The 22,743-nt window shown below is 34.9% G+C and overlaps 1 long non-coding RNA gene across 1 annotated transcript; it reads left to right on the forward strand.

Annotated features, from left to right (window-relative positions):
* Positions 1-12,572: 12,572 nt before the first annotated feature.
* LOC113703621 (uncharacterized) lies at positions 12,573-17,353 on the forward strand. The gene is made up of 2 exons (XR_003451500.2): positions 12,573-12,960; positions 16,513-17,353. It is a non-coding gene; the product is annotated as an uncharacterized lncRNA (long non-coding RNA).
* The last annotated feature ends 5,390 nt before the right edge of the window (positions 17,354-22,743 follow it).

Consider the following 22,743-nt stretch of genomic DNA (forward strand, 5'->3'; position numbering starts at 1 on the left):
TTTTGCACCAACTTTCTTGTAATAATTTAATGGAGATGAAGGGTCAAATTGCATCAAGAATCCTTGATAGATTGAGTAGGTGTGTACTGGATTCAACCAATTCTTCATTGTTGGATGTGAATAATCTAGTCTTGAAGGCAAAATTATGTTTGACTTGAAAAAAGAATGTCAAGGTAGAAAATTCATATAGTCACATGGGGGAGATAAAAGAGCTCTAAAGAGGGTTGACAAAACCAATTTGAACCCTCCAAAGAATACCAAGGCTAATACCAATCCCTATACAAGGCCAATACGGGATAAGTGTTGGAGGTGTCTGCAACCTAGGCATCACTCGAATAATTGTTCGTAGTGTAAGCTAATGAATTTTGCTGAAAATACTGGAGCCACAAGCAAAGAAAAAGAAGAGGATGAAGAATATATCTGTGAGCGAATATATCTGTGAGCCCAAGGACGATAAGGAAGAAGACTATGAGCAATCAATGTATTTGATATACAGAATCGAGCTGAAGAGAGAAGTTGACACATAGAGGGAGCAAATCTTTAGAACCAGGTACAAAATTTCTAATCAATTTTTTGCCTTGGTAATTGATAGTGATAGCTGTAAAAATATAATTTCTACCGCATTGGTTAAATTTTTGAATTTGCCTATTGAACTACGTCCTGAGCTTTACATGAGTATTTGGATAAAGAATGTACAACCTGTTAAAGTAGTTGATAGGTGTTTAGTGCATTTGTCCATAGGGAAATATTACATTGATAGTGTTATGAGTGATGTTATGGACATTGATGCTTGTTATATACTCCTTTCGTCCCATTGAAAGTGTCATGATTTCCATTTTGGGATGTTCCAAAATGTTTGTCATGTTAAGAAAGTCAAAGCACCTTTTAGCCTTTTCTTCCAATATAGTCCCTTCCTTTAATCATATACATGCTGCTATTCAAATTTAAAATTTGACTTTGTAGGATTAAGATTGGAAAAAGAAGTACAAACATCACAATCAAAGTACTATTCTAAAAAAGTTGGATTCCCAAAACACGAAAAACAATTAGGGATGAAGGAAGTATTATTTGAGAGACTGTGGCTGTGACAGCCCCACCTCCCCCTAAGGCGAACCAGAGGGTTCGGCGGACCACCTGCCCAACTCTCGCCAGGACTACGGAGTCGATTCACACTAACCCTATATAGTACACGCGAGAACTCAACGAAAACGAACAATTGGAGACCACCAAGGGTTAAACAGAGCTTACCATACCATACGGAAGTACGGAACGTCGATTAAACACTTATACATACATGGGAGTCTTGAACAAATGAACCAAAATACAAGCTAAAGTAGTCATGCTACACAAAATACAATTAGAGTTTCGGTACAAAGGAGCTTAACAAAATAACATATACATTAGCTCGACCCCTTTTCTTCCAAAGTCGTGGTTTCAAAGTTTGTCCCCTATAAGGAAAACAAAGATAATGGGAAGGGGTGAGCTTACGCTCAATGAGGTACCAAAATAATAGCAAGTAAGAAAACGTGGAACTTCATATTTACTTAGTCACATATGCGAATCAAATAAAGAAATGAACAAACACCATAGATAGAAAGGATACGGGTGGCTTTTCAGGAGCCAAATTCCCATTTGCTTCACCGAAGCTTGATCGAAATAATAGTTGACACTCCGTCAACGCTAAAAGAGTAACCAATACCGTAGACTCCACTTTCTCCGATTTCTTACACCTCACATACCCCTACCGGGCCCGAAATCCAATCAGTTCAGAAATGGTAATACTCGAGTATACCGGAATCAAGGGTCTCAATACCCAAAGATCCCAAAACAGACTACCGTGGTTCGTTATCTAATCGACCAGGCCCTTGCCGGCCCGACTTGAGTAACTAGCCACAGGTGTTGAGCTCAGAGGTCACAGAAAGGTCGTTGGATACCAGCCTCCAAACGACGTCCGAACAGCTACAGATACAGATAACAGATTCAAATTTTGCATAGTAAATTGGCATATGAACAGACAAGAGAACGAGTGTGATAAAGTACACTCTCGTCTCAAACAGAATAAACAGATAGTACATTCGGTCATATCACAGATTTCATATACAGACCCCAAGTTAATCAACAAATAAGGGGAGTGGTACACTCACCGGTTCAAGTACAGATACTTCAAAAGTTTTCACTTCAGATTGGCTTTAATCGCCAAGAAATCCTAAAATCATCAAAGTAAACCAATTGAAGGTTTCACATCCAAAATCGAGTAAACGGAATGCACAAGTGAGGCTCGACTACATGTCGTACGCCTATCCATGGTAAGTACTAGTACAAAGAATAAAATATAATTTTTGAGCAAAAAGGATAACAGTTGGTCCTAGGGTTACAAACAACTCCTAAAACCCATCATTTTTACCAAGATCAACTCAACTTGAAAGGATCGTGTAGCGCTAAAATTTTGGGCAGCATGCCCTCTGTATTTACCTATTTTTCCAGCCACTTATGGCTTCATTATTTTCCTCAATCAATCCCAAAGTCTTACACAATATAAATTCATCACCACAGCTGTTCAATAGGCTCAAAGTCATTCAAGTACAAAATTTAACTAGGAAAAGGACCGGAAATACAAGTTAAGCCCTAAAACCCAAAAACAGTTTTGACGTCGTTTAGCGTATTGGACACAGCCGGCACTACGATTATCGGATGGAGATACAATATACACCGTTTCGAAGCTAACAGAAATGGCTACAATGTTGAAGAAGGCCACTCAGTCCAGTTTGTAGTGAAACTAAGTCAAAATTTGCAATGTACCAAACCAGAACCGCATAAACAGGTTAACGAACCGCATTCTGGTTAAACACCCATAAGTCAGGTTACCAAAATCCAATTCAAGTGATTCCAAAGCCATCCAAAATCTAAGATACCAGGTTATATTTTTTAAGAAGACATCAACAACCAAATCAGTAGTATTCCTGATCAAATCAACCAATTACAGAGGCTGATTAGCATGTTCGGATTGAAACAGGGCAGCAGGGGTATTTTGGTCTTTTGATAGGCTACATTGTTCCGATTGAGCTGAAATTTTGTAGGAAACTATAAAATATCATTCCCTACAACTTTCATGTTTTAACCCAAGGCTAATTCGGCCTCTAACTAGGTGAAAAAGTATCGGGCAGAATGGGGCTACATGAAACCCTAACTTCTGAAATTTTCTGTCAAATGCGGAAATTTTCCGCAAACAACCACAATTCACGCATTCTAGCTTCATTCTAGATCATTTCCAACCATCATACATGGCCACACAATAGTAATCATCTTAAAACAGAAAAATCATGAATAAATAGAAAAAAAGTCATCAATCTCACTAAAATCCTGAAATAACCCACGAAAACACCTCTTAGGCTACCACAAGCTATTAATTATACATCATCAAGAACAAAAGAGGAGTTCCTTAGATACTCACCTTAAAATGCAAGAAAGGAAGCAACTAACCACCTTAGCCTTCCAAACAACTTCACAACCAACCTTAATATCACCAAACTAAGAGGTTTTATGGAGAAGATTCAAGATTAATCGGTTGGAATTGAAGATTGAACAAGATTGGAGGTAAGAAATTGGAGAGCTTTCTTTTCTTTTTCCCTTAGGGAGGGCCGGCCAAAGCTTGCAAAATTAAGGATGATTTTTGGGTCATTTTTGCTTAAATTGGTAAAGCAGTGAATAGTGGTCAAAGCAAGAATTAATCTCCAAGTGACACTTGTCACTTCATTTAATACAACTATATCCTTTTGTCTCTCCAATGATAATCCATCTAGGTAACTTCTAATTATCTCTTAACACCTGATAAAATAAACCCGGTATCCAACACTTAACCTAACTGACTGAATTTTATCGAACTTTCCGCACTAGCGGGTCCCACGGTCGGTATACGCTCTTAATTTCTCAAAAACTAACCGATACTAGAAAAATCATCTAAAAACTATATTTACTCATAAAAATTGTTTTTAAAATTTTCGAATAAAGAAAATGTGGAAAAAAACGTGCAATTAAGAGAAAATGAAACCTAGCAATTAAGAAAATTACGGGTTCTCACAGTGGCAATATGATTGGGATGTGACCTTTAGTGGAAGGAAAAATATCTATTGCTTCGTCAAGGATGGTAAGAAATTTGTTTTAGTGCCAATGAAGTTAGGGTCACAGTCCAAAGTAATCCATATAGTCGACAATAACTTATCAACTATTTTGCCTGTAGTATGTGATTTGAATGTAGGTGACTCGTTAGGTGATGTGAAGGTGAATTGTGACGACCTCACCTCCCCCTTGGGCGTACTCTAGGGTTTAGTGAGTCGCCTGCCCAACTCTCGCCAGGACTCACTCACTCGTATCTCGAGAAATTAACTTACATCCATAAAAGTAAATAACATGACAATTCAAACTTATAATGTACATCGATGCACAAACCAAGGTACAAATCTTTATACACCAAAATACTTCATAGTGGTTACAATTCAAGTACAAATCACCCTAGTCGAGTGATAGCGTGAGAACAAATCAAAATTCAAAACATCTAGACTACACTAGTCTGTACACGTCTCACGCCTCACTCATACTCCCTGTAAAGAAAACAAAACTAATGGAGTGAGCTAAAACTCAGTGATGTTCCAAATATCAAATTGACCATCAAATAACATAGAAGTAGCATAATAGTGAAATAGCGAGCAAAACAAGTCAAGAACTGAGTAATAATATTTCATATAGCCAAACAATAAATAATCCGCATTTCACATATAAGGATACAGTGGCTCATATATCTGCTCCACCATAGCTTGATCGATTGGTAGTTGACACTCCGTCAACTTTCAAGTAAGGTAACTAGTCCAGTAGAACACCACTTAACTCCAATCTCCGTCCACCAACCAAATCTCTTATCGGGCCCGAACTCCACAATAAACACTAGCGGTAATACTCGAGTATACCGATTAGTCGAGGAGATAACACTTCACTCGACATCACTAACTACCCAGGGTTCGTTATCTAATCGACCAGGCCTTTGCCGGCTCGACTCGACTAACTAGCCACAGGGTTTTTGGAATTCCAAACAAGATATAATTCATGTGCATGTATATCAATTCAACTGAAATCAATAACCAAGAACAAATCACATTAGGGCAAGTGCGATAAAGTACAAGCTTGCCCTATCAATCTACTCATATATCAGGTAATCACATTGCTCAAGTATTAAACACAAGTATCAAGTGCAATCCGGTATTTGGAAGCACTCACTAAATATGTAGTGCCTCTACGGGTCACGTTTGGGTACTACTCCGGGTTTGGAGTCCAAATCTGCGAGAAAATATCGTTTAAGAGCTTTGAAAATCGACTAAGATTCGAAACTTAAACGTTTCGTTTAACAAGAATCAAGTAATTGAAATTCATTTGGAGAATATTCATAAAACCCTTGCTCGCTATTCAAACTGTGAAACTTGGTAGCAATTATACTTGGAAATACCATTTGAGTCAAAAGAACAAGGAAAACATACTTCTATTAGTCGTTATTTTTATTTTTCCAAGGGTACAAGTTTTGGTCGAATTCTAACTTATATACCTTGATAAAAGAAGATGCAAATATCCTAAATGGTCCAAGTGGTATTCGTTCTCAAATCCTTACGCAAGTCGCGAGTATATCTACCTAGCTCTCGAGGGCAAATTTGGGCGGCACGCCCTTTGTATTTACCTATTTTTCAGTCATTTATGACTTCATTCTTTTCCTCAATCAGTCCCAAAATCACACACAGATAATCTCATTACAATAGCCATTCAATAGGCTCAAAGTCATACAATTACAAAACCAAGCTAGAAAAATGACCGGAAATGAGGTTTAAGGCAAAGAACCAAATGACATATTCGACGTCTCTTAGCGTATCGGTCACAACCGAAACTACGTTTTTCAGATTGGGGTACAATTTATACCGTTTCGAAGCTAAGACAAAGGGATACAACTTTGATGAAGACCACTCAATCCAGTTCACAATTGATCTAGGTCAAAAGTACAGATTACAGAAGCAAAAGGTCCTTGTCAGTACGGTTGTCAGTACTGAATTCAAATGACAATAACTCAGGCTACACAATTCTGTTTGAGGTGTTTTTAGATGCGTTGGAAATTTGAAACATAGGGCTAAAAGTTTTGTGTTTTGGCCAAAGGCTAATTTGATATGGATCAAGGTGAAAAATGCAGCCAAAATGAAGAAATGTCCAAACTGTCCACAAACCTATACCTATGGCAGCAAGGGTAATTTTGACTTTTCACATGATACAGTACTAGGATTGAGCTGAAATTTTGCAAGCCACTATTAAACATCATTTCCTACAACTTTCATGTTTTAACCTAATGCTGATTCTGTGACGGCCCCACCTCCCCCTGAGGCGAACCAGAGGGGTCAACGGGCCGTCTGCCCAACTCTCGCCGGGACTCAGTCGTTCACTACAATCCTTAATTGAATTTCAAGATATATATATCAAATATACATCAAAGGTTCCCAATCTTTACATATCAAAAGCGAAGCGTCCACGCTTCCACTGCGCCACTCTGATCCTTGGTCACAATGATTATACAGGAGGAAGTCCAAAACTTGACTATTACACATCCAATCAATTCTAAACGTTCAATACAATCCCAATATGAATGATTACACAAAAGGAAATCCAAATTCAATCCATATATGAAATAATCCAGGAGTAAACACTACAAGCCCTTCCTTCGCCTTGAGCCCTGTGGAGGGGAATAAAACATTTTGGGGTGAGCTAGAAGCTCAGCGAGTAACCAGTAAAATCAGTTATCAAATCAGTTTCACAATCGTTCATTTCAATAATGTCGTAAATCAAATGATAAGTCCAGAAACAATTACAACGTTTACAAAACATTAAATATGAAGTATCAATAATTCAAGAAACATTTACAATGGAAAGCGATAGTAACATTCATGAAAAGGATACGTTCGTTCTCCTGTCATTTCATTGCATTTTTAGTTTCATTCGTGCATTCATTCACCCCGTCCCTGGCTTTTGGCTAGGCTCCACCAACCTACAAGGTAATACTCGAGTATACCGAAACGTTCACCCAAGTTCCTAGTCGCCCGACCGAGTCCGCTTCTGGCTCGAGACGACCGGTAACAAGGGGCAATGGCCAGTTCAGCCCAAAAGGCTTACATTCATGCGCAAGTAGCATTTAATCATTACTCATTGAAAATTTCATATTTATTTAGGTCGAGTGCGATAAAGTACACACTCGCCTAGAAAACTCGTTTTAACAATCATGGAAAGCAAAATCAATAATAACAAGACACTGATATGCAAGCACGCATGATATGTAAGAAAACAGTTCCAAAAGTAACTTTGAAAACAGTTCAAAAGTAGATAATGCAGGAAAGCGGTTCAAAAGTAAATTTGGAAACAGTTTGAGGTCACTCACCTCCATGGCTCAGAAATCATCCATCAAATATCATTGCCTTGCTCAAATCCAAGTCTTAAATCACAAACTCAATGCAAACGAGTTCCTTTAAAGTTCGGACAGCACTTCCCCTGAATTTGTTAACTTTTCCAGCCATCATGGCTTCATTACTTCCTCAAATCAGTCCCAAAGGTACACACACAACAACAAGTTCATCCAATAGCCATTCAGCAAGCTCCAAGTAGTACTAGTACAAGTCCAGCTAGGGAAAAGTCCGGAAATGAAAGTTAAGCTCAAAACCAGAAAAATAGTTTTGACGTCATTTTGCGGTAATGACACAAATTGCACTACGATTATCGGATTAGGGTGTAAGACCCACCATTTTGAAGCTAAGAACCAGGGCTACAACAATGTAGAAGGTCACTCAGTCCAAATCCCAGCACAACTAAGTCCAATAGGCCAAATAACAAACCAGAACCGTAATTACAGGTTTACAAATCACACTATACTGTAATTAGTCCAACTCAGTCTATACAGGTCCAAATTCATTGATTCCAAAGGCATACGGTAGCTAAGACATCCAGCTAAATTTCATCAGAAGACCTCAACACCCAACTCCAAAACAATTCCAGTCAAAACAACCCATTTCAGACGCAGTTCTAACATCCTGATGAACCCAGAACAGCAATAGTAATTTCGGATTATCTCATTCTACACTACTCCAATTGACCTGAAATTTTACAGACACCTTTAAAACATCAATACCTACAACTTTCATGTTTTAATCTAAGGCCAATTCGGCCTCTATCTAGGACCTAAAATTTCGGACAGAATGAAGAACCAAGAACCCTAATTTTCCAGAATTTCTTCCAAAACAGAAATTGATTGCAATTGCCAATCATACACACTTACTAGAGTCATTCTAGGCCATTGCCAATCATCATACAAGGCCACAACAACATGATCATATGAAACCAGAAAAATCACCAATAAATTGTAAACTTCACCATTTCATCCAAAAACAAGAATTAAGTCACAAAATTCAACACTTTAGCTTCCACTAAGCACAACTCAAGCTTCATTAAGTGTAGGGGAAGGTTCATAGACCACTCACCTAATAAACAAGAGAGGGAGAGTTGTAGAACACCTTAGCTTTTCCAAAAAACTTCACCAAATCACTCACTAGCACCAAATGGAGGGATTTTATGGAGTAGAAACTAGATCAAGCAAGTGTTTTGGAGGATTTGAGCTAGATAATTGCCAAACTTTGAAGAGGTTTTTCTTCCTTCTTTGCTAGAGAGAGAATCGGCCAAGAGGTTGAAGACAAGAATGAATTTTGTGTGATTTTTGAGATATTTAAGCAATTGGTCAAAAAGTCAAGAAAATGAATAGTAAGTCATAAGCTATTTCCAATACAATGGTGACACTTGTCACCTTTTGGTTTAAAACTTATCTTTTTTGTCTCTCCAATACAAATATCTTAACACATTGTAAAATAATATCACTTAATACAAAATTCCAACAAGTTGTCAAAAATATAATGCATTTACCGCACTTGCGGGTCCCACGTCCAAAATACGCTTTTAATTACTCAAAAACTAACCGATACTAGAAAAATCATTTTAAAACTATTTTTGCTCATAAACTTTATCTGGGGAATTTTTCAATCAAGAAAATGTAGAAAAGGCGGGCGTTTAAAAAAATAAACCCTAGAAAATTAGAAAATTTCCGGGTTCTCAAACTCATTTTTTTTTCGGGGCGTCACAGATTCGGCCTCCATCATAGCCGAATGAAACTGGACAGAACATGGTAACTTCAATCCTAAATTCTGGAATTTGATACATTCAAGTGATACTCTTCTTATTCTAGCTTGAACCACTACTTCACCTCCTTATCTAGGCTTATTCACATCATATTCTATCTAAACAAGAAGAAATATAGCTGACCAATTCAAAACCCTAACTCACAAATTCTCCATAATCATCAAAACTAGTTGCATAGCTATCAATTAACCAAGAATATGAGTTGTGTAGCAACTTAAGCAAGATTAAGGGAAATAAAGATGATGGACAATCAATATACCTCACTAAGATGCTTGTAAGAGATATCCACCACCTCTCCTTGTAAAGTTTTAGCACACCAAACTTCCCAAGTGCTCAAAGAAAGGATTAATCGGTTTAGTTTCTTGATTTTCACTAAAACTAAGCTAAAATCCCAAGATGAAATGAAGTTCTCTCCTCTTGTTTTTCTCCCTCAATATATCGGCCACCATAGCTGAAAATGAAGAGGAATGAAGGCCAAGAAAGGTTATAAGGCTTAGTCCTAATTTGGGTCAAAGATGCATGGATTGCTTCCACTTGTCATCACCAATTTACATCTAAATTTTTTTCTTTTCTCTTATTTTTTTGAAGTCAACATTTTCAGCTACCTTGATCAGATTTAGAGCTGATATTTAGGCTCTAATAACAATGAGATTAACCTGATAAAATGGTGGTCAAATGGTGTGTTCAATCGATAGTGAACGGTACCCGTCGGTTCACATCGTTTTTCCTTAACTCGCACGTACTAGGATTTTCATTTATAATACACTAACTTCTTATTCTTATTTCTAATCACCCATTTAATATCATCTAAAATTCACTCTTAATCACCCTTTTCATCACTAAATTGAATACACACTCCATACCGATTACCCACACTACACAAAGACGTAAAACCCTAGTTTATCGTAACGATGAAAGTAAAAGGAAACCCCTTGTTTTTATGATTATTTGTAGCTATTGGGGAAGTGAATGGGTATTAAAGTTATTGTAAAGTAAGAAATTCCAAATTAAAGAGAATTTTAAGAAAAATATAAGGAATTTTACGAGTCCTCACATGAATGCTGCTATTCCTTCTGATATAGTTGAAGATAAATTACTGCCACTTGAGAAGGTTGAGGTTCACTCTTGTAAACCTCTTTATTCACTCATAAAAACAATGTTGTGACTTTTTGGTGTTGATTGTGGGATCAAAGTTAGATGAATTTTTGAGCGATGATTGTTGAGGTGAAGCCTGAACTAACGAACAAGAAATAGGGTCCAAGTTTGCGTTAACAATGGTGGATGATGTGGTTCTTGCTTTTGAATTTGTGCTTGATTTCGTACCAATGAAGCTGTCAATCTACTTATGATCAAGTTTGTGTCCATATTCAGACCCTATAAACTTCAAGGAAGAATTATTGGAGCATGACTTTGTTCAAGTGTTGTAGGTTCCTCCTGGAACTCAAGGTCAAACTCTTACAAGGAGGAGGGAATTGATGTACAATGTGTTCCTCATCAAAATCACAATTTGTGCACAATCCAGCTTAGAAACCGGTGCTGAATTGATAGGGTGGATTAAAGGTAGAAGCTACTGACATGGATCTGCCTTCTGCAAGGTGGATTCACGACCTGCTAAAACGGATCCATCCGAAAATCCTGAGTCAATGATTAGATGAAGTTTGCTTTAGTTTCTAATTTTAGTTGCCTTTTTCTTGCCCTTTCAGTTTAGAACACCTATAGCTTATAAATACGCATATTTAGGATTTTATTTTATAGCTTTTGACATATTTTATGAAACTTTAACACAGTTGTATTTTGATTAGCTCCTATTCTTGAGTCTACTAAAGTGTGAGATTCTTGTTGAATGATCTTGTGTGTTCTAATCTGAAACCTATTTTTCTTTGAGGGTTGATCATGAATCATTTTTGGTTTGCTTGTTTGGATTAATTCATGTAATTACTTTCACTACTGCATCAAGTAAATATTGATTGTGCTGAATTATGGATCTCTAGTAGAGTTAATTGAGTTTGTACCAATAAATTTTGTCTTCTATTTGTTTGCTATTTATCCTTGTATCCATGGTCTTTCATGCAAGAAATGATACATGTCATTTGTCTTGGGCTTGATGGTTGCTTGAAATAGTTTTACAATTCATGAGTATGTTGCAATCTTATATTTTAATTTAAATCCATCTAAATAAGCTCTTTTTTGGCTCTGTGCGTGTCCTTCTCATTTAGTCAGAAGTTTGATGGACATTACTAGATCCTTGTTGAAGAGGTTGGCTACTAAAGAACTAATTACCATAACCCCTGTGTACAGTTCTGCAGCTGGCGTAATTTTCAACTTACTTGTGAGTGTTCATGTTTAACACTCTATTGCAAATACTAGGGCTGATCAAATTTTGGAAATGACTGAAAAATCAGCCGATCTAATTTAGATTGAATATTTGACATTAGTAAGTCAATATTTATCCAATTGATAAAGTTCAATAAAACAGTTTAGGGCGAAAATTCCACGTTGTCCCAAACTTTGGGTTAAAAACACATTTCATCCCCAAACTTTGTGGTGCAGCACATTTAATACATAAATTATCAATTTCAAGAGACATTTAGTCTACAAATGGCAAATTTATCAATTTAGATGGAAAAGGGTCACGTGACTAGCACATGCTCGTTAAGGAAAAATCCGCAAAAAAGAAACTACTAGCTTATGTTGGCTTCAGTAGAAAAATATTACAAAATTTTTTTTCCTATGATAAATTTATGTTAAAAAATATTACAAAAATTCTCTTTCATAAGCATGTTAAAAAATATTACAAAATTTTTTTTACTCATACATGGAGGAAAGCCATAAATTGCAAGTAGTTATGGGAAATAAAAGAAACCCATAAAGAATCCCATGCATAGCTGGTATTTTTTCCTTTTTTTGTAGAACATAAAAAGGAAGATATAAATAAGTGGTAATTTTTGGGCAAGATAAAAGAAAAATTATAAACATCTAGTAGTTTCTGTATAAGATAAAGAAACAAAAAATTGCCAACTGTTTATGACTTTCCTCTATTTGGTCAATAATCAACCCGACTATTATGTAGACACCAAAATTTTGTCAAATTTTAATGTTTTCTTGAATTTTTTCTATTTAATGAGTTGTTTATTTTCTTGCATTTTAATGTGTATTTTCTCATTTTTGCAGGTTTGTTTTGAAAAAAAAAAGAGAAGAAAAAGAGAAGATAAAATCTTTCCCTAATTATTTCTCTTTCACCAAATGCACACTTAACCCATTTCTACACTCAATTTTCTTCACCTTTCTTGTCATTTGGTAAATCATGATTTTTGACCAACCTAACACTCTTTCTCCTAATACATCTCTCGGCCTTTTCTTTTGCTTCCAAGGGGACAAGAAAAAAAACTCGACTTTGGCTAAAGAGGCTCTCGGCTCTCTCCCTCAAAAGACAAGAATAAGAACCAAACACAAAATCTCCACTTTTTTTTACTCCAAAAGAGAGCTCTCGGTCCTCTCTCTTTCTTCAAAAGAAAAACTAGCAGATTTTCTCCTCATCTCCCTCAATCTTCTCTCGGCTCCATCTCTGGCTCTCTCAATGTCACATGCACCTGTCCTCGGAGCAAAGAAAGGTGAAGGAAGGAAATGAAGACAACAAGCAATTGGGGTGTGAGGTGCTGGATTTCCTCCAAAATTTTGACCGAAGAAGCTCTTGCTTGAGTTGAGGTATTTTTCCAGTTTTATTAACCATGTTAAAGCTATATTGTAACGTTTAGTTTTCTGGCTTTTTCTGTCTTTTGTTGTTGTTGTTGTGTTGTTCAAAATTTTGGAAATGGCTTGAGCAAGATTGAAGAAAGAGAAGTAGTTTTTCTGTACGCATGCTAAATGTTTGATAAAATGCCATAATAAAAAATGAATTAAACTAGTGAATATTTTGTGCTTATTTCTGGTGAAATAGACAGTTGTAGTTAGCATGTGGTTTGAAAAATGTAGAATTATTTAAGTATTTTAAATTTTTGAGCATTAGAGGCATGTAAATATATATTTTTTATTTTGGGCTGTTTTGTTTTTGATTCATGATTTGTTGTTGTTTTTCTTGTTAAACTAAGAACATAGTTGCATTGTAGTAATCACAAGTAGTGTTTTGGTATAAAATTTACAATTTTTGGGTGAGATTTTAGTGATTTTTGGGAAGCAAAATCGTGACTGTTTTTTGGCCATTTGACAACTTTTCTTTCATTTTTTTTTTGTAAAAACTAACTTTGGAAATGGAATCTACGCGAAAAATGGAGTGGGGGTGTATTTTGACAATTTTTGGTGACCAGAAAATTCGCCGGCGGCAGTCCGGCGGTGGCGCCCCGACGGCTGGCCGAAGAAGAAGAGAAAGAAACGGCTGGGAAGTGGAGGAAGAAGGAAGAAAAGAAAAGAAAGAAAAAGAACAGTTGGGCTAATAATTTTTTCTGGTGGATTTTTAGTTGGGTTTTTTACTTGGGTTTTGGTTACTTTTTTTTAGGGTTTTACGCATGGGTTTGGGAGTTGAAACCCATGCATTTCGGTTGGGTTTGTTTGACAAAAAACGATGGGCTAACCCGTCTCTTGTTCTCGAGGCTTTCCGGTGGGCTTGGGAATCCTGGCCCAAAGAAATGAGAAAAATGGTCCAGTGGCCTGATTTGTTAAGGAATAAGAAAACATTTTTTCATATCAGTCCCTGTACTTTCAAGTATTTTCACTATGGCATATTTTAAATTTCTTTCAATTAGGTCCTTAAATTAATTTCACTTTGGTCCCTAAATTTTATCTTTCATTTAATTTTGACCCCTGAACTTTGGAAAAAATACAATTTTTATCCCCAAAAGTTTTTCCAATTTTTGCAATTCAATCCCTAATGAGTTTTGACTTTCTTTATTATGATTGTTTCTTTTCTTTAATAGCTAATTATGTTACTTTTGAATATATTTAACTTGTAATTTTTAGATGTTCTTAAATTTCTATGCATTTGACATGTTAAGATGAATTTTTTATCATTATTATTATTTTTCAATTAAATTGGTGTCATGATTCTTTTGTTCATTTTGAGTATAAATAGGGCCATGTAACTCCATTAGGTCACCACTTCAAAAGGGAGGTATCTCTATTATTATTATTTCAATGTCAATTACGTGCTCTTATGTCCTCCTACGTGTTTCTATGTGTTTATATATTTTTATATGCTTTGTTTATTTGATTTAAATATTCATTTGAATTTTCTTATATATGTTTAATTAATTTTTATAATGATTTGAGAGGCATTTAAATATCTCAAAAATGTAATAGATAGGATAATTAGATTATTTTTATTATACTTTCCCCATTTAGATTGTAGTTAGGCTCCCCGATGTAATAGGTGAGTTGTGTGTTTATATGGTTTATGTGTTATGTGCCTTATCCACTTTTCTTAGAATTTTTACATCTAGATATTATGTTTATGTGTTATGTGTTACGTGCTCTTATATGTTTATTTGTTTTGATTTATGCCTATTTGTTTTCCTATGTATTATTAATGCATGACGTCACCACACCAGTCCAACACTAGTTGTGGTTTCTCCCTTTATTTACTTGCTAGTCCAATGCTAGTAAAGACTTTTACAAATGGGCTAGTCAAACGCTAGACCCTTAGATTGTTCACGCGTTAAATTCATTTTTGTGTGATATTCATTACATTTCCATGCATATTTTTCATTTTTAGGATCTTTTCTCGTTTGCATGATATTCCCTATTATATTATCCCCTATCCTCTATATGTGTTAATCATATCATTTAGAATTGCATCTCATTTAAGAAATTATAGAATAAGTTAGTTCATTTGCTTGTTCATATTAGGAGAATTATTTTTTGAACATGGAAATGGGTGATTATAACGTTTTAGTTTAAATACCCATTAATCCTTATATAAGAAAGTTATGTCACGAGTTTTTATCTCCCGTACCCATTATGTTGTATTCCTATTCTTTGACCATTTATATCTAGATATATAATTTAATTTTCTTTTCTTTTCTTTTAGTTTCATTCATGCATGCTCGTGACCCCTTCAAGGAATTATTTTGGCCTTCGCAATCAATGCGATTGGTATCAATTAAACCCTTGAATGTATATTTTGTCCTTTTAGATATTTTTTAAATTTAGATTTGCATCCATGTAAGAAACATCCAAATGTGATAAAATTAAGCGTTAGATTAGGAAAATTTTGACTAAACCTCGCAATTAGCTTAAACTAGGTTGAAAGAGTGCCTTAGATTTGAGTTAATCGAATCTTTGTCTTCCCTTTCTTCAACCATGACTCCCGAACCAATTTTCTCTTGTTTTTAAAGATCTGGAGTTGTCGAAAAGGATTTTATTTTATTTTTGAAAAACACTTTTGGGTGATTTGGTACACCCATACTCAATATCAAGTGACGACTTCTCTTTTTTCTTAAAAACCCTTTTAGATTGAATTTTAGATCCAAATTGTCGCATTCTTTAAAGTCTCATTCTAGATCCTTTTTCACTTATTTTTAAATAAATCACATTTTTTGTAAATACTGTTTTTCCATCGCGAAAAATGGGACGCGACATATTACATTATATATTATGCAAAATTTTGTAATGAAAATGCCTTAGTTTGTCAATTTACTTTTGCTTTATATAGAAAAAGGTAGTTCAATTGTCACCAAAAGCACTGTAAATACAAAGAACCGTATGAACAAGCTAATTTGGATAAATTGTCTTCATTTCCATTAATAAAGAACTGTATTAACAAGCACGACCACGTGTTGGTCACGTGACCTTTTTATGTTAAAATTGATCGATTTGCCGTTTCTGGATTAAATGTGTCTAGAAATTCATAATTCATGTATTAAATATGTTGCACCTAAAAGTTTGGGGATAGCATATGTCCCTAATGCAAAGTTTGGGGACAAAAAGTGAAGTTTTCCCATAGTTTGAATATAGCTATTGAAATTTGATTCCTAATTCCTGATTAGGGGCCTAATTACCAAAATTTATGTGTTAATAGTACACTATGTATATTATATCCATACAAATGTGCTACGTTGTTAATGAAAAATGTTATAAGGCACAACTTATGGTACTAAAGGAAGTTCATTAAAAATAGATTTTATATATAATAACATTTGAAAGTTTTGATTTTGGTATACTGCTTATATATCATAAGAAATACTACAATGTTTATCTTTATCCCTAACTTTTGATGTTTACAAAACAAATGGATGATACTAATATCTCTTTAAGAAACTCTTTCAGCCATAAAGTAAATCAGATTCAAAGATCAAGTACAATTGAAAGAGAGAAAGGTTGCTGAAAGCTGTCGGACGCTCGTGAAGACAGGACCGGACGTCCGATAATCGTTGCGCAACTTCAAACGCATGAAGAACTCCACTACCGGACGTCCGAAGGAATTAAGACATTCCCTCTAACTCACTGACTTTGATCGAACGCAAAACATTAGAGCACCGAACGTCCGATAAACAATGCGGCACTTTGGACGCAAAACATTGGAAGTACCGGACATCCGATAGAACTGAAGAAGATTTCTCATATTTATCATCTGCTTTCGGATGCAAGCATCAGAGACCTCGGACGTCCGAAAGAATTAAAGAAATTTTCTCAAATTCACTGCCTGCTGTCGGCCACAAGAAACAGGAGTACTGGACGTCCGACACTTCCAACGGTTAGTTGACTCTTCAGGTACCTTTTATCCATTGGAAGCATTAATGGAGGAATTTTTTGGTCTCATATATATATATAGTGCATGGTCAACTACTTTTAGATAACTTTTACACATTGAGACTACAAAAGATCAAGAGTGATTTTAGTGAGAAAATACTCTGTAAGAAAGATTTGTACTCTTAGTTGTGTAAATTTCGTATAAGCTTTTCTTGTGTGAGAAAAATGCTTCAATAGTATAGTTTTGTGAAGGTTACTCGAGTGATTGTAAAATTTCTTAACTTGACCAAGTGTAACTTGGGGTAAGGAGGAAGTGATCCTTCTTTTGTACACAAAGATTGGTTGTATTTGATCAACTTGAAGAAACTTACTCTATAAAGTAATATTCAAGCTCAAGAGGAGTTTGGAATTTGGTTTACTATTCAATCCCTTTTACTTACTATCTTGCAAACATAAATTGCTCATCTCTTCTATTCACAAGCAATCTTACTTTTTATTAACTGTTCCATTGAGTAGTCATCTAGAAAAAAGGGTAAATTTTATATTGAGCCAAAAAGTGTCTTATAACCTGATTAATTTTTAATTAACCTAATTCACCCCCCTCTTACGTTGTATTCGATCCTAACAATTGGTATCAGAGGTTGGTTTTCTAGAGATTAAGTTCAAGTGACTTTGGAGTAAAAATGACAAGCCGTGTTTTTTGAAGGAAAATCTGTCACTAGACCTCCAATGTTTAATGGATCCAATTATGTGAGTTGGAAGGAAAGAATGATTATATTCTTGCAATCTATTGATATTGAACTGTGGTTTATTGTTAATGAAGATCCATATGATGTCTCTATAATAGATGAAGTCACTTATAAATCAAGATCAAAAACCAGAAATGAGTTGACTGGTGATGATAGTACCCATCTCACTTTGAATGCCAAGACTATGAATGTTTTGTATAGTGTTTTAGATTCAAATGAATCTATTAGGGTTAAATGTTGTAGGTCTGCTAAAGAGATTTGGGACAAACTGAGAGAAATTCATGAAGGGAGTGAGAATGTAAGAGAACAAAAGAAATCTATCTTAGTCACCAAATATGAATCATTTAAAATGGAATCTCATGAAAATATTGACAAAATATATTATAAATTCAATACTCTCATTAAGGACTTAGAAGTTTTAGAAAAGGAATACTTCTTAGGCGAGAAAAACAGAAAAATCTTGAATGCCTTGTCCACAGATTGGGAGAGTAAGGTACTGCCATTGAAGAGACTAAAGACTTGAACTCTATGCCTATTGAATCTCTTAGTAATTCTTTAACCTCTTATGAGCTGAAACTTAAGACTAAGGTACAAGAGGAAGATGATGCAAAGGTGAGAAGGAGCATTACTCTAAAAGTATCTCAAGATTAAGATGACTCAGCTTCCTTGGATGGAGAAGATGCGGAAGTTGATGATAATGATCTTACTCTCATCACAAGAACTTCAAGAGAATCCTCAACAAAAGGAGATTCAGAAAAGGAGGACCTAACAATACATTTCCAAATTAGTTCAACAATGCAAAAACAAAGGAAAGCAAGAGGCCAATAAAACGCAAGCTGACAAGTGTGAAAATTTAACAACTTCCAAATCACTTGAAATGATTGCAACTCAGATGGTGACGTTGAAGAGAAAGAAGAATCTACTCAAATGGCTTTCATGGCCATTGATGATGATGAGGTAACTATTTGCAATTCTCAACTTAATAGTGATGATGAATCTGATGATGATGTTACTTCCTTCATTGAGAGACTGCATGATAGTTTGAAAGAATTCTATACTAGAAATAAGGAACTAGAACTCAATTTTCTTATTCAAAACAATGCAAACCTTTTTCGACAAAACAAAAATCTGAAAGATGAAAATGACAACTTGAAAAGAGTTGAGACTGATTTACATATTGAGTTTGATAGAAAAATAAAATTTTGTGAGATGCTAAAAAAGGAACAAGGGGATTTGAAAAGAAAAATGAATAATCTTAATTAGTTGCTCCAACACAAGAAACAAAACTGTTTTCAAACGAATGAACCAAAATCTTATCGTGGCATTCATGAGAAGAAGTTAAATTCCAGTTCAAATGAGTTTATCATTTATAAAAGAAGACAAGTAAGGTTTGTTAAACCTGTCTATACAAGTAACTCTTTGACTATGTGTAGTTTTTGTTGTCAAATAGGTCACATGAAGAGTAATTGCTATATGAGGAAAAATATGAGAAATAACATGAAATGCATGTGGATAGTTAAACATAATACTAACTCTTAAGGACCCAAAAACTAAAGGTACCATATGTTATCTTGTGATCTTTTGTGTAGGTGAACTTGGTGTATATCATTAAGGAATCAAAATGGTCCATAGATAGTGGATGTTCAAGACACATGATCTGTGATTCATCACAATTCATCAAACTCAATCCAAAATCAAGTGGAAAAGTGACATTTGGAGATGACAACAAGGCAAAACAATTGGAGTAGGAGATGTTGGTAAGAATGGTCAAACCTTTGTTCACAATGTTCTTTTAGTTGATAATTTAAGTTATAACTTACTAAGTGTTAGTCAATTGTGTGATAAAAATCTGTTTGTGTTGTTCAAAAAGCATGAATATCTTGTTCTTGACTCAAAATTTAATATTATTTTTAAAGAAAAAAGAATAAATGACATCTATGTAGTTATTCTTCAAAATGTTGATTCGTCTAGTTTTAAATGCCTTAAAGTTTCAAATGAAGACCCTTGGTTGTCGCATAGAAGATTTTGTCATTTCAACATGAATTTGTTAAAAGAAATTTTCAAAAAGGAACTTGTTAGAGGTTTGCCAAAAATTAAGTTTGAAAAGGACAAAATTTGTGATGCTTTCCAATTTGGAAAACAAGTCAAAATTTCTTTAAAACCCAAGAAATGTGTTTCTACTTCAAAACCTTTGAAGTTTCTACATCTTGATTTGTTTGGTCCTACACAAATTGCTAGATTGAATGGTAAAAGATATTGTTTGGTTATTGTTGATGATTATTCTAGATACACGTGAGTGATGTTTCTTGCCCACAAAGATGATGCTTTCAAAAATTTTGTTTCCCTATTTGCAATATTTCAAAATCTGATTGGGTTGAAAATTATTAAAATTAGAAGTGATAATGGCTCGAAATTTAAATTTTATGATTTTTTAGAATTTTCTGATCATAATGGAATTACTAATGAATTTTCTATTGCAAGAACTCCACAACAAAATAGTGCTGTTGAAAGAAAAAATAGAACTTTTCAAGAAACCGCAAAACTATGTTAAATGAATATTTTTGGGTCGAAATCGTAAATACGGCTTGTTATGCAATGAATAGAGTTCTCTTAAGACCCATTTTGAACAAAATCTCTTATGAGTTAATTTTTGATAAAAAGCCAATTATTGGATATTTCAAAATTTTTAGTTGCAAATGTTTCATTTTAAACATCAAAGAACAACTTGGAAAATTTGATAAGAAACCGATGAAGGCATTTTCTTGGTTTATTGTGAAAATAAAAGAGGTTTTAGATTCTACAATAGAAGGACTCTTGTTATAGAAGAAGTCATTCATGTTACATTTGATGAATCTAATGATGATATTTCCAAGAGTTGTTGTGAGGATGATGATATAGGTGTTCAAGAAGGATATAAAAAACTCACAATTTATAATCAAGACAATGCTCCACTAGAAGAAATTTCAAAGAAAGATGATTCTCAAGAGAATCAAACATTAGAAGAAAATGATAAGGATGTTGGTACTCCTAAGGATCTTCCAAGAGCTTGGAAGTTCGCTCAAAATCATCCCAAAGAACTCATTATTGGTGATCCATCAGAAAGGATTTTTCCACTATTATGCAAAATAAGTTTGAAATGAGCATGATGAAAGAGTTGAACTTCTTCCTTGGGCTCCAAGTGATTCAAAATCGAGATGGGACATTCATTAATCAAATTAAATATACGAAGAAACTCCTTAAAAGATTTGGAATGGAGGATTCAAAGCAAGTTGGAACACCTATGTGCATATCTACTAACCTTGACAAGGATGAAGAATGTATAAAAGTTGATGAGAAGAAATATAGCGGCATGATTGATAGTTTATTTTATTTAACCGCAAGTAGACCTGATATTATGTTTGCTGTTTGATTGTGTGCTCATTTCCAATATTGTCCAAAGGAATCTCACTTAATTGTTGTGAAAAATTTTTTTAGATACTTAAAAAAAATCTTGAATTATGGTCTTTGGTACCCAAAATGTCATGAATTTTCTTTACGTGATTTTTCGGATGCTGATTTTGGTGGATGTAGAATAGATAGAAAAAGTAGAAGTGGTACATGTCACTTTCTTGGTAATTGCTTAGTGTTTTGACTAAATAAGAAACAAAATGCTATCTCCTTGTCTACGGTTGAAACGGAATATGTTGTCTTTGGAGCATGTTGTGTTCAATTATTGTGGATGAAAAGTATCTTGAATGATTTTGGATTGATGTATGAATGTGTGCCTATATATTATGATAATACAAGTGTCATAAATTTGACAAAAAATTCCATTCAACATTATAGAATAAAGCACATAGACATAAAGTATCATTTCATTCGTGATCTTGTTTAAAAGGGTGAAATTTGTGTACAATATGTTTGTTCAAAAGATCAAATTGCTGATATTCTTACAAAAGCCTTACCACTGGATCAGTTTGTATTTTTTAAAACAAAATTGGGCGTTTTAGAAAAGAATTTCTAAAAATTCTCTTGTCACACTTTATTGGACGTACGATATCATATGAACGGACATCTGACAGTGTTCTAAACCATTTTTTCAGAAAAATTTTGGTTCGGACGGTAGTGTCGGATGCTTCTCTTCGTTTGACTATCCGATACTCAAAAGAGGCGTATTATAAAGCAGTCCTCTCCTTCATTTAGTTCAATTTCAACCGTTATCTCGGACGCACCCTTTCCTCTTCTCCCACTTTCAAATTTCAAATTCGTCTTTCCTCTGAACAAGTTCCAAGAAATTGATTTCTCCAATACCATCACACCCTTTTTGCGCATTGATTAGCACTCGTAACTTTCTCTAATTGCCAACCACTCCACCGATCCCAATTCACAACAAAAACTCTAGTCACTCAAAATTCACTCTTTTTGAAAGATTCTAGCATACATTGTAATCTATACTGCAATTTTAGTCCATCTCATACACATTTGCATCACACTCTGCAACAAAAATAACTCACCTATCATCATGGTTCGATTGAGTGGAGGTCCTGCTGGTACCGGACGCACTACCAGGCTAAGACATGAAGACATTGAGATTGTCGAGCCTTCACGAAGAAATCTCCTACAGGAATTGAGACACGTGATGGAAAAGAAACATTCTGCCAGAGAGAAACGAATTGATGAAACTAAGGAACAACCAACTACATTGCCCCATATCAGTGATGATGACCAGCCAACTGCTGAGCCTTCCACCAGGAAATCACCTAGAAAAGGACTGTAACACGTGGTGGAAAAAGGAAACATCCTACCAGAGAGCAACCTGCTGCTCAAACTGAAGAGGAACCAACTCCATTGCCAAAGTTTATTGATAATGATGCCAGGGAGAGGTTTGAATGGATTTCACAGAAGGGCTTCATCATTCAAAGGACCATTCTCGCCTCTGAATTCCGTAAGTTTGACCTTGAACCAGTTCTTAAGCTCTTTGAATTCCAAAAATGGTCTCACATTCTGACCTTACCCAACACTTATTATCCTGATATGTTTCATCAATTCTTTACTAACCTTAGGAAGGGTAGTTCACACA

Source organism: Coffea arabica, chromosome 8e, assembly GCF_036785885.1.
Source record: "Coffea arabica cultivar ET-39 chromosome 8e, Coffea Arabica ET-39 HiFi, whole genome shotgun sequence".
In the NCBI taxonomy this organism is placed as follows: Eukaryota; Viridiplantae; Streptophyta; class Magnoliopsida; order Gentianales; family Rubiaceae; genus Coffea; species Coffea arabica.